The sequence below is a fragment of the Rhinolophus sinicus genome, chromosome 17 (genome assembly GCF_057876585.1).
Source record: "Rhinolophus sinicus isolate RSI-liver-muscle chromosome 17, RSI-T2T, whole genome shotgun sequence".
In the NCBI taxonomy this organism is placed as follows: domain Eukaryota; kingdom Metazoa; phylum Chordata; class Mammalia; order Chiroptera; family Rhinolophidae; genus Rhinolophus; species Rhinolophus sinicus.
This window is the reverse complement of record NC_142517.1, coordinates 176,329,416-176,343,494: the sequence shown is the minus strand read 5'-3', so window position 1 is coordinate 176,343,494 and position 14,079 is coordinate 176,329,416. Positions and strand designations below refer to the sequence as shown.

The 14,079-nt window shown below is 33.6% G+C and overlaps 1 protein-coding gene and 1 pseudogene across 1 annotated transcript in view; both read left to right on the top strand.

Annotated features, from left to right (window-relative positions):
• Positions 1 to 14,079, top strand: part of TMEFF2 (transmembrane protein with EGF like and two follistatin like domains 2) — a 230,517-nt gene that overhangs the window by 130,403 nt on the left and 86,035 nt on the right. The gene's annotated exons all lie outside the window — the stretch shown is intronic.
• LOC109452035 (protein DEK pseudogene) lies at positions 3,616 to 5,273 on the top strand (annotated as a pseudogene).

Genomic DNA, 14,079 nt, shown 5'->3' with positions numbered 1-14,079 from the left:
GTAGTTGACATACTGCCTCCCAGGAATTGCCTCTTGCCACCAGGAAGACAATGCTCTCTCCTCTGAAAACTGCTGCCATATTTTCTGTTTATATAGATGAGTGGAGTCTTACGAGTAAAAACACCTCTGTTTCCTTCAATGCTTCTATTTGCCCAGAAAATTTTTTTTTCAGAGAGAGAAAGAATCTATAGCTCTTGATTCAGGGAAACACACATCTTTCCATATCCAGAATTTCAAGGGAAAAATGCTGACATTTTAAACAAATCTATGTCCTGATGTAAACATTTGATTTGACAGTGTTATTTCCATCTTTTATATATTTCTTCACCTATCTTAATCCATAAAAAAAGTTTACTTTTAAAAAAAAGTCGCACAATGAAATAACATTTACAAATACAATTATAAATAGGACTAGTATCTTTAACATGCTCTGTACAATGGTCTGTGCCAATAAATACCATATTTGTGACCCAAACTTCCCTCTTCCAGTAGCTGCCAGTAAATAGTCAAATCTACAAACTACATCTAAACCCTTTGAGATACTTAGAAAGAGATAAATGGATGACGGTGCCACTCAAGTGTATGACAAGCAATTCCCCCCCAAAAAACTAACCCCACAATTAATCCACCCTCAAAAAAAAAATTAGTTATGCTTTGTGAAAGGTATAACTTAAAAAATAAAACTGAAATTTGAAAATAAAACATGGTCTTTAAAACAAAGGCTTACCTCAGATCTTCTGCAATACTGGGCTACTTCAAAAGGGATTAGATTTTCATGTAAGTTCTAAAGAGTCTTGAATTTTTTCTCATAAACTATGCCTCAAATGTCTAACTATCACATAGTGATTAATGAAACTTAATTAGGATGTGATCTATACAAACGTAGATCTGGTGTTGAGTACCAAGAAATACAGGAATAAAGTAGTCTAAACTTTAACATGTTTTATATGTTTTAATAATTTTTATTTAGCTTATGCAGTATGAATCATGTAACTTCCACTTTGTATAAAAATAGTGAAATACTATATGAAGGCAAAAGAAATCAGACAAAATAAATACAGATTGTATTTCTGTCACTAACTTAATTTTTTTCATTACTTGTTTTGGTTTTTCCTTGCTTTAAAAAATCATGCTGTAAAAAAAGAAAGAAAAGAAAGAAAATCTTGCTGTAAACTATATCCTGCCTTACTTCTCCAATGCTCACTCACCAAACCCTCACTCTCAATTTCCTCTGCAGTTTTCTGGGTCTCAGTTTCTAATATATTCTGAGTAAGGGATTCCTGTCCCTTAGAATCAGGGAGTACATGCTCCAAGTTCTAGCATCCTGGTGTAACATCCCAGCGTTGGAGATAAAAATATGAATCTCATTGTAGTTATCAAAATAATGAGAGAACTTTCAAAAGTATAAGTTGGGAAACATGTGGCAGGCACCATTGTAATATTTACATTCATGAGCCATTTAATCCTCCCAATAATCTTATGATGTTAGACACACTAATAATTTCATTTTACAAAGAAGGAAACTGAGGCACAGGCAGGTTACGCAAACTGCCCAGAGCCAAACAGTAAGTAGAAGACCTAGGATTTGAACTTCCTGAGACCGACTCCAAAGACCATGCTCTTAATCACCACTCATTATCTTCCCATATATTTAATGACGTAAATTGTGTGTGTGTGTTTGTGTAGTGTGTATTAAGTGTACACACCCATAAACTGCATATACCTAACAGAATATAAAAGCAAAGATGCTGAGTGCCACTTTGTGATGAAATTCACTACTAACAAGTTCACATTGTCTGTGATGCCCTTGAAGTATTTTCTTTCCCGTTAAGTAACTACACCTTATTTCTTTGAAGACTGTTTGTTTTTTACTTATTTTTTTGAGAGATAGGGAATTATTACCTAGGGAGAATATTAGAGAATATCCTTATTATAACTGTGTGTACTAATTGAGTGGGAAGGTTATTCACCCTGAGGTTTCAGAGAAGAGACATATCTTCACCAAAACCTGGCTATTTTGGCCCCTTCAACTTCAATTTACTTGTTTTGAAATGGCAGTAGCAACCCTGATTATGGACCAGCGTAAACATTATTTATACATTATAACTAGTGATAAGTTTCAGATTTTTACCCAGAAAAGGGGCAGATAATACAGCTGTTAGAAACTGGCCATTATAACACTCCCCCTTTCTCTCATGCTGGTGTGCCATTATCAGCAATATTTCAAAGGGCTACACAAAAGGCGGAGCATTGAGGAACCCTGAAGAGCAAGGGCACTCCTCAGTAAGCCATTTGCTAAACAAGGCAGGATTCATTCCTTAATAAACTGGGAATAGTTAATGGGCTACGTGCCCCTTTCCAAGTGGCAGAGGACAGTTTATTACAAAAAAGCATATTCTTGCTGCAAGAATAGAAATTAGGAGATATTGAAAAAGAGGGAAGAATCACCAAATTAAATGGCAAATAAATATGGCCCATATACCAGTGGGCTTTAATCCCCATTTAGTGGCAATGCTACATATTTTTATTTAGCACTTAAAAATATGATGTCAAGCCTCTTATGTCCCCATCTAATTATATTTTTGATGGTTACATTAAAATGTTACGGCCTTTTTTAATTTTAAAAGTTGTACATGTTTATCATAGAAATTTGAAGACTAGAAATATAAAAAAAAAAACTCTATTGAAATGTCATCCCATCATTCCAAAATAATTACTGTAAATTTGGAGGTATATTTTCCTCCCGTGCGTGTGTATGTATGTATGTATTTCTAATGAGTCTAACATTTTACACACCAACAAAGCCTCACTCAAAAATTTTACTTAACCTTGAGGCTAAGTTAGGAGAATGTTATGAATGCTAAACAAATTTATGAATAATATATTTATATTTGAACATAATTTCTGTGGCCCAAATTCTAATTATTCTTTCAAATTTTTTTTTCCATTTCACAAGAGAATGAATTTGAGGGTACTGTCCTCACATTTGTGATCTAAAAAGTTTACCAAAACCTAAGTCTTCTCTAAGTCTACATTAGACTTTTTTTTTATTAACACCAAGAGACTAGACATTATATGTACTGAAAACATTTCCATTGTCTGTTTCCAGAGCATTCATAATAAGTAGCTTTCTGAGGTATAAGCATTATTTACTGAGAAACTGTCCTCCCAAAGGTGTTTTAAATTGGGTAGAAACTATTTCTGGTCTTCAGTGGTTTACTTCCAAATACTCATATATTGTATGTGTTGGTTCATCTAAACAACAAATCAGCAAGCCATCCTCAGCAGCTCACATCCATCTGTTCCAGATACATTCCCCTAACAGGATGTATAATATCTAGTACATGACTGAACAAATTGTAAGATTATATGCAATACCACTCGAAAAACCAATACTGCTGAAGATCTATATGTTTGTTTAAGTAAAAAACAAAAACAAAACAAATATCCGTTTTGTTTAGTCCCCCCAATGCAAAGTAACATTGGGTCCATTCATCCCTTCATCATTAAGCTATGAATGAAACAAGAAATCTGGACAATGCCCTTGGGAAGGGTGATCTTCCAAGGTTGTTTATAACAGCTCTTTTTTATTCGTTGCAGTCTTTTCCAAGTCTTTGACATAACAGTTGACTCTGTTCTCTGCCCTCATCCTAAAATAAGCTTTCTATAATTAAAATAGTATTATCCAGGGTAATAAAAGGACTGCTAGGTCTGAACTAGCCATAAGTGCCTAGAATTAGCAGATACTAAGAGATGTATATTGGGGAGACGTGCATAACAATTGGGGGAAAAGCAAAAGTAAGAAATAAAAAAAAAAAAATAGCTTCACAAATCTTGTTGATTCTGGGGAGCCAAGAGCTTAGTGCAAGCATCACTCCAACATTCCAGACAGCAGACAGCGGGCCCTGTGCACCTTGTCTTCATGGCCTGTGGCTGCCTGAGGCCTCTATGTGCCCACACGTGCCAGGCCCATGGCAGCTGGGACCCACCAGCGTCCACAGCATATCCTCCTCGGGCCCTGCTGCCCAGAGAGAGGGAATCCCCAACCAGCCCACATGCAAAAAAGAACCCAAAATTCCTAGCCAGAAAGAGAAAAGTAAAGAGGATAACAAGGAGGACAGAGAGACTGAGGGAGAGAGAAGAAGAGGAGGGAGAAAAAGAAGAGTCTCCTGGTGGAAGGCAAGAGAGAAAAGGGAAAAAGTAGAGAGGTTGACAATGCAAATCTCTTCTTTACAAAGAAAGCCATTTACCATTGCACAAGGAAAGGGGCAGAAACTTTGTGAAATTAAAAGGATACATTTCTTTCTGAGTAAGAAGAAAATGGATGAACTCAGAAATCTACATAAACTACTTGACAACAGACCACTCACAGTGTCCCCATTAAAGAAGAATCTGGGCCAGTTCAGTGGCTTTCCATTTGTAAAAGAAAGTACCCAGTACAAAAAGAAGGAAGAAATGTTCACAAATTTTAGAAATGCCATGTTAAAGAGCATCTGTGAGGTTCTTGATTGGGAGTAATCAAACAGTGATCTGATGAAGATAGTCTTGAACTTCTTAAGTATCCAAAGGCTTCTGGCAAACCATTGCCAAACTCTGAAAAAACACTTCTAGCAAAGGCAATAAAAAGGAATGGGACAGTTCTGAAATGGCAAAGAAAGCTAAGCAAACCAAGTGTCCTGAGATTCTGTCAGATGAATTGAGCAGTGATGAAGATGAAAAGAAAAACAAGGAAGAGACTTCAGAAGAAAAAAATAAAGAAAATGAAGAGGAGCCACCAAAAAAGAAAAATAAAAGCTTTCTAAAAGACAAAAACCTACACAGAAAGCCACTTCTGAAAGTAAAAAAAAAATCTGTTAAAAGTGCTAATATGAAGAAAGCTATAGCAGCAGCATCAAGAAGAATCAAAACAGTTAAAAAAAAAAAAAGAAAGTGAATCTGATGATAGTTAAGATGATGAACCTTTAATTTAAAAATTGAAACCTCCTACCGGTGAAGAATTAAAGGAAACAGTAAAGAAATGATTGGCCAGTGCTAACTTGGAGGAAGTTACAATGGCACAGATTTGTAAAAATGTACATGAAAATTATACTGCTTCTGATTCAACTGAAGGAAAGGTTTTATAAAAACAACTGTTAAAGAGCTAATTTCTTGAGATAGAAGACACAAACAGATGACTTGTTCCATGGATTTCAACATCTGATTTACACCATTATACCAGCAAAGAGAATGTATTTCCTTTCCTAAAACCTTGCAAGCATTGTTGGTAGAACTTACTGCTGACTTTTTTATCGTGGTGTAAATTTGAGTTAGCCATTTTAAATTGCATTTCTGTGCAGTTTTTAGTATAAAATTTTGCATGGCAGTAATTGTTCCTTGCTTTTATAGTTGTATTTTGGATTTCTTTATATAAGGTCATAGATTCTTGAACTGTTGTGATTTTTAGTACACTTAATATTAACTTGTTTAAGACATACTTTTAATCGATTAGAACAGAAACTATTGTAACTGCCATTTATACATGCAGAGATTATTGCAATATTTAGTACATGAAATATTTTGAATACATATCTCTCTGTCAGTGTAAAAACTCAGTGACAGTGTGTTCAGCATGTTAAGAATATACAATCTTCAGCTGTCCAAATGACTAAATTGGAACTTTTCTCCTGCATGTGTATATGTGTCAAATTGTCAGCATGACAAAAGTGAGATGTTAGTTTTGTATTTTTAATAACAAATTTGTTGTATATAAAGTGTTTTTTTAATTTCTTTTGTGCAGATCAATTTTTAAACTCATAGGTAGATATCTTTACATTTATAAACTATGAAATGTCAGTGTTCAGCCAGATGGTATCACGAAGCAGTGAAAGTCAGAATTCAGTGAAGAAAACACTGAAGGAACAGATAGTTCTCTGCTTTGCCTTGAAAGTATCATCAATTTGTAGTTTTACTGTTAACTCTGCAACAGTGTCTATAGATACATTTTATATTAAGGATAGACTAAAATCAACACATCAAAAGTTGAAAAAAATACAGAAGAGTGGGATTAGGTACAAGCACATTTGGTTTATAATAAATGACTGATTATTAACTGCTTTTGCTCATGTAAAATGCTGATATTTACAGGGAACCTGGCCACCTTTATAAGTACGCCAAAAAGTACCAGGAATAAAGCCAGAAATAATGTGTAGGCAATAGTGGGTATCTCTGACAAAGTATTTCTCAAAAGTGATAATGGACTTATTTTTAACATTTGTGGAATTAAAGCTGTTGGGTTTTAAATTTTGGCCAATCAGAATTCTGGGTTATCAATATGTGGACCACCCCTGAATGATACTAATTTGTCTTTTAAATTGACTGTTTAATCAATTTGTTAAATAATCTAAATTTTAAAGTAAAAACTGCTGCTTATGAGAGAATTAGGCCTTTCATAATCCAACTGAGTGTTTAAAATAAAAATATACTTTCATCATAGAACAGAAATATATAAAAATACGTTGATTGTTAACAGGTATTTTCAGTTTTAACATGTTTCTTGATAAAATTGTTAAGATGTTAGAGAAAGGTATACTTAATACAAATGAATGGAATAAATTAAATGAGACTTAAGAATTGGCCTTTAATTTTAAATATTTAATTTGTTCTGGTAAACCTTTTCAATAAAAATAATAAATCAAAAAATATTAGCTTCACATTAGCAACAATTAGCGATGTATTTAGAGATATCTACATAAATGTGGTAATCTAAGACATTCACATATAGCGTCAAATTATCAATTATGACAATTAAATAAAAATAATGTTTTAATGAAAGTATACAGTTTAGTTTCATTTGAATATGTTTTCTCTTCTGTAGCAAATGTATTGATTAGAGAAAAATAAACTGCAAGAAGCTGTCTGCAATGCAGTGACATTAGACACTAAGGAAAAAAAAACAAAAAAAAAAACCCAGACTTAAGGAAAAAAAACAAACAAAAAAAAACCCTGTATCAATCAATATATCAGTATCTAACATTTTTGTGCAAAGTTATTACATGCTTAGGGAATATATTATGGAATATTGAATTCGTAAGTCTTTTAACAATTGTCTTTTTGTAATTATGTTGGAGGAAGTATTTCCCTTTTGAATCATGCATGGCATGATGGGACAGTCAAATGAAAAGGAAAATCTTCTAACATATTGAAAACCTTATACTTTTCAGACTACTTTCTTCTCTCTTGTGGTCCTCTGATATCTCTATAATGTAGGTAGATTAGGTAATGTTATCATCATTTTACAAATAAATATATGAAATCCCTGAAAGCTTAAGGGTGATCAACATGTAGCAAAAGGAAGGGCTCAAGTGACTCATGCCACTATCTCATCAAAGCTACCAAAGAGAGATTTAAAAAAGAGAGAGGGGAAAGAGCTGGCATGACACAGTAGAAAGACTACTAAACTGCCAGTTCAGAGAACTGAATTCTCATCTTGGATAAATCACATTTCTTTGGGCCTCTGTTTTTTTTGTTTTATTTTGTTTTATTTTTCATAGATTAGATTACATAGATAGATGATAGATCTACAGCCATATTGTAATATAATTCACACAAAACTCATTCATTTAAAGTATCCAATTTAATGCTTTTAATATATGCACCAAGTTGTGCAACCATCAACACAATCAATCTTGAAATATTTTCATCACCCCTTAAAAAAACTTGTAGCATTACTAACCCCTCTTTATTTATCCCGAAGTTTCCCCTCCTGAATCTGTAGGCAACAACTCATCTACTTTATATCTCTATAGATTTTCCTATTCTGATATTTTATATAAATGGAATCATTCAATATATGGTACTTTGTGACTGGTCTTGTTTCACTTAGCATGATGTTTTCAAGGTCCATGTTCATTGTAGCATGTATCAGTATTTTGTTCTTTCAATTGATGGAAAATATTTCATTGTATAGATAGATATACAACATTTTGTTTATTCATTTATCAGTTGATGAACATTTGGGTTGTTTCCAATTTTTGGCTATTCATATAATTCTGTTACAAACATTTGTGTACAAATGTGTATGTGTGTTTACAAGTTTTAGTCTAGACATATAGTTTTCATTTTTCAGGGATATGTACCTAGATGTGGAATTGCTAGCTCAAATGGTAATCTTATGATTAACTTTTTAAACAACTGCCAGACTGCTTTCCAAAGTGGCTACACCATTATATATTTCCTTAAGTAGTGTGTGAGGATCCAAACTTCTCCATATACTTGCTAATACTTGTCATTACCATCTTTTTGAGAATTATAATCCAAGTAGGTGTAAAGTGGTATCTAATTGTGGTTTTGATTTGCATTTCCCAGATAGCTACTGATGTTGAGTCTCTTTTCATGTGCTTGTTGATCATTTGGGTATCTTCTTTGGAGAAAGAAGATACCCAAATTTTTATTGAGTTATTTACCTATTTATTATTGAGTTGTAAGAACATTTTTATAACATATTATAGGTATATCCTTTTACCAAATATATATGATGTGCAAATATTTTCTCTATCCTGTGGAGTTGTATTTTCCCTTTTGTGATTTTCACTTTTAAAGCACAAAAAATTTGAATTTTGATGAATTCCAGTTTGTTTGTCTTTTCGTTTTTCACTTGTGTTTTTGGTGTCATATCTAGGAAGTCTTTGCTTAACTCAAAATCACAAGATTTACTCCTGTCTTTTCTCCTAAATGGCTTTAGCTCTTGTATTTTGGCCTCTGATTCATTTTGAGTTTATTTTTGTGTATGGAGGGAAAAATGAGTCCTAAATTAGTTTTGCATGTAGATATCCAGTTGTTTCAATACCATTTGTGAAAAAGGCAATTCTTTTTTCATTGAACTTTTCTTGGCAACTTTGTAAAAAAATCAATTGATCCTATATATAAGGGTTTATTTTTTGAACTCTCATTTATTTCATTGATGTATATACCTATCCTTATGCCAGAACTAACTACGTTTTTCTCATAGATAAAATATAGGAAATAGGGTGATGGTCTAGATGATTTCCATGGTTCCTTTGAATTTAAACATCATCTAAGATAGGAGCAGAATTACTTTGAGCTATAAAGACCTACTTCACAAGTATCCCCAGTGATCACAGTGGTATTGTTCCTCTTTCCCTTTGGCCTAAAGTTTCCACTAAGTCATTTTTATTTAGAAAAGTTGGTCTACTGTGTCCAGACGGTAGCATTTACCACTCTATATTTTAACCCTGATATAGAAATTAATATAAATAAGTTTTCATATTGACTAGTCATCTGTTTAGAAAGCAAGGAAATGGGATGTTCTTTAAAGGATTTGAAGCAAGAGTGTGAAAAGTAAAAATACAAGGAAGCTATTTAAATAAGAGAAAAAAAATTGAAGGGTTGAGTAATAAAACAGTGTTGAGGAGAAGAAAGAAGGAAAAAGATAGGATAGAAAAAAAATAATTGTAAAAAAATATCAAATTAAGAGAAGCTGCTACAATTAATCAAAAATGCTAACTGTAAGTATCCTGGAATTCAAGGAAAGAAAGAAAAGAAGTAATTCTTGTGTAATTTCCCGTGAAGACATACAGATGGCCAACAGATACATGAAAAGATGCTCAACTTAGCTAGCTATAAGAGAAATGCAAATCAAAACCACAATGAGATACCACCAATTAGAATGGTTGTTATCGACAATACAAGAACTAACAAGTGTTAGAGGGGATGTGGAGAAAAAGGCACCCTCACACACTGCTGGTGGGAATATCAATTGGTACAGCCATTATGGAAAACAATATGGAGATTCAACAAAAATATTAAGACTAGAATTACCATATGACCCAGCAATCCCTCTTCTGGGTATCTACCCCAAAACTTTGAAAACATTTATTTGTAAAGATATATGTACCCCTATGTTAACTGCAGCATTATTCATAATAGACAAGACATGGAAACAGCTGAAGTGTCCTTTGATGGATGATTGGATAAAGAAGATGTAAGACATAGCTACAGTGACATATTACTGAGCCATAAAAAATGATGATATATTGCCATTTGCGACAACATGGATGGATCTTGAGACTATCATGTTAAGTGAAATAAGTCAGACAGAAAAGGACAAGAACCATACAATTTCACTCATATGTGGGATATAAAACAGAAAGCACTAAATGAACCAAACCAAACAAACAAACAAACTCATAAACACAGACAACAGTATGGTGGTTACCAGGTGAAGGGCGGTGGGGGGAGGATGTAAAGGGTAAAGGGGTTCAAATATATGATGACAGAAGGAGACACGCCTTTGGCTGGTGAGCACACAATGCAATATACAGAAGACGTATTATAGAATTGTACATCTGAAACTTACACGATGTTATTAACCAATGGTACCCTAATAAATTTACTATAAAAAAGAAAAAACAACTAGTTCATCAGGAGACACTTTAGTAAGTTCTGAACGCCACCCAAATTTATACTGTATGCCTTTAATAACATTTTGAATGAAATAAAAGACAACATCCTTAGTAACTAGCTTATAAATTATATAAAATTATTTATATTGGATCTTAATCTAATATATTAATGACAAAATTCTAAAGTTGAAAATTATGTCTCTGTAGAGGTGATTCTCTGTAAGACCTGTATAATGATATCCAGATATGTTGTTGCTTTATTTGACTAAGTACAGGGTTAAAACAAGAGGAATCAATGGCAAATGTATTTTAGTCTTTTTCTATTAATTATAGTTATCTCAACCAGAAATTAGGCAGAACCCCTAAAATATTTCATATGGGTCTTTAGGATTATAATTCCCTTGTACAGATCACAAAACTAAGCAGTTGTTGAAAGATAATTTGTTCATGCAGCAGAGTAAGGAAGAGTGCCAGTGATCTTGAGATGGTCCTAGAACATAAGAGATGTGGTTCTTATACAAGTTTGTGAAAAATGGGAAAACATTGTTCAGATTTTTATAAGAAATATGCTTGTTTTGATTGTAATTAGTTAAATGATTAAAAAAATAGAAATGAGAAGCAAAGAGAAAATATGCAAAGTAATAGATTTTAACGTAGGGCTTAACGATTATATTTTTGGATTTAGAATACAAAATGTAACTGAGATATATGTATATCTACTATCAATTCTGTTCTTTCTATTTTGACTCAGATAATCAATAAGTAACCAATATTTTGGTACATATATTTGACTATATATTTTTTAATGTTCATAATGGGATTTATAGTCCTATATTAGTATAATCAAGCTTCTGGAAGTTTTAATCCACTTATTCATCTATTGTATCTTTTTCCCCCAATTTTTGTTTGTCCCAACTCAAAGTATAGTTTCAAATTTGTTTAGTCATTTATTTTAAATTTTTGTTTAATTGATTTTTCAGTTAGAGTTGACACTTTAGTTTCGGGTGTACACATAGTGAATAGACATTTATATACCTTACGAAGTGATCACCCTGATAAATCTAATGCCCATCTAGTACCCACCATCCTTAGTTATTACAATGTTATTTACTATATTCCGTAGGCTGTGACTATATTAATAACTGGCAATTTGTACTTCTTAATTTCTTTCACCTTTTCCCCCCATCCCTCCAACCATCCTCCCATCTGGAGATGATCAATTTGTTCTCTGTTTCTGTGAGTTTGTTTCTGTTTTGTTTGAATTAGAGGGGAAAAAATCTTAGCATTAGTCACAGAACAACACATAGTAATAAAATAGAGTGCACGAGGGCAGTAGGCCTGCAATTTTTAAAAAAATGTAATTTAGTTTAATTCCAATTTTGCTGCCTAGAACATTGGCTAGAAGGGTTGATGTAGAACATTGTAGATATTAAAAACTGTAGCGTACACAGTTGCTAGTCAGGGAGAATTTCTTTTTAATAGGAAATAAGACAATACCATGGACACAACAAGTATCTTAAGTATAGAAAAGGTCAGTGTCCACATGAACTGGGATGATTGAGTCTGAAAGTTTTGAGAGAATAATTTTAAAATAACAACTAAGCTATAGTGAGCACTAACTTTGTGCCCTACACTCCTGTAAGGGCTTTGCATTAATTAACTTATTTAACCTTTGCAAGAAAACTACAAGTTAGGTACTATTACTATTTCAGTTTTAAATATCATGAAAATTGATGCACAAAGGTGTTCAGTAACTTGTCTTAGTTTTCTTAGCCATTAAGGGTCAAGTTCAGATTTGAACCCAGAGGTCACACTTTTGCCTATTTGGTGAACATTGTGCTCCAGAAAACTAGGGGCACAGTGGAGAATTTGCAAGACTTGGAAGAGTTTTGCTGGTGTAAAGAAGGGAGAGAAATTTCCTTGGGAAAACAGAGAAAGAAATGTGTGTTTATATAGCATGCAAGTCAAGTGCCTCATCTATAGAAGTCTAGTGCACCATCTCTTTAAATTCTTTACAACAGTTCAGTGAGTTAGATATTATTTTCTTCCCTTTATTTATAGAAAGAAACTAAGTTTTGGGGAGGTAAATACTAGTAACATGCCAAATGTAATGTTGCTAGGTAGGTAGTTCTTGAATTCAATTTCAGATTTTTCTAAAATATTTTCAATATTCATGTTCTTTTCATTGTGTAATGCTAGAGGGTAGATGTTAAGGTAGAATTAAGGTAGAGTTAAAGAAGCTGTACTGTCAGAGGAAAGAGTAGCTTATGACTGAGAATATATATAGTACCTGAAGAGTTGGAATAGTACCTATAGCGAAATGATGGAAGACATGATTGTCAAGTGTATTAGTTTGGGTAAGTATCACTAAATGTTATAACAGAGAAATGCCAAATTATCAGAAGTATCACACATACACACACACACACACACACACACACACACACACACCCCGCACACACACATTTAATTCCTGCTCTCCTCACAGTTTAAGGCAAATGTTCCTAATAAGGCAGTTGTACACATGATCTTTTAGGAACCGTGTTTTTTTTCCCTATCATGGACCTGCCTGCCCTTCTGTAAGTCACTGAAGTCCTATTCATTATTTAATAGAAGGTAAAAGGAAAGAAAAGAGAAGAGACGAGACGAGACGAGACGAGACGAAAAGAAAAAAAGAAGAGAAGACAAGAGAAGAGAAGAGAAGAGAAGAGAAGAGAAGAGAAGAGAAGAGAAGAGAAAAGAAAAGAAAAGAAAAGAAAAGAAAAGAAAAGAAAAGAAAAGAAAAGAAAAGAAAAGAAAAGAAAAGATCATATATGGGAGTTTTTATTGGCCAGTCTTGGGACGGGCATTCCTCACTTCCTCATATATCACTCTGGCCAGAACATTTGTTACATGGTAAGGAGAAAGAAACCAGTAATGAAGTTTGACAATTGTCCCTGAAAGAAAGAGACATTGGAGTCAGGGAAGCTGTACAGTAGCAATAGATATGTGTTTAGTGCATATGATGGGTCATGTTCTATCTGTGCCCTGGCAATAGTGTATAACACAGACAAAACTCACACCTGTAAAGGTCTTATATCCTGAGGAAGTTCCAGTCCAAGAGGGTGACATAGACATCCTAAGAAAGAACAGACATGGAGATTGGTCATCAAGAAATAAACAAGTAAAAAGAAAGGGAAGGAGGAAGAAAGATGATTTAAGACACGTTTTTAAAAAAGAAAACAGGAGTTCTGAAAAGCAGGATCCTGGGAGAGGGTGATGCTATTTAAGATGCGTATTTAGGGAATACCTCTCTTAGGATTGTCATTTGAATCCAATAACAAGAAAGAGCTAGCCTCACAAATATCTGTAGAAACAGAATTCTGAGCAAAGAAAATCTCTGGTCCAAAGGCACAGAATGCAGAAGGGCTTGGTATGCTGAAGGAATTGACAGAAGATTCATGTGGCTGGAGCCTAGAAAATAAGAAAGAAGGTCTTAGGTGAAATTTAGAAGGGGCCTAACCATGAAAGTTCTTGTGGGCCTTAATGAAGAGTATTGATTTCATTCTAAGTATGCTGAGAAGCTTTCAGATGTTTTCATCTGGTAGTGAAATAATTTAGTCTTCCCCACTCTCACTTCCTCCTGAAGCCTTACTAGACCACTCCAGAACATCATTATTGATGCCTTCTCCCATATCCC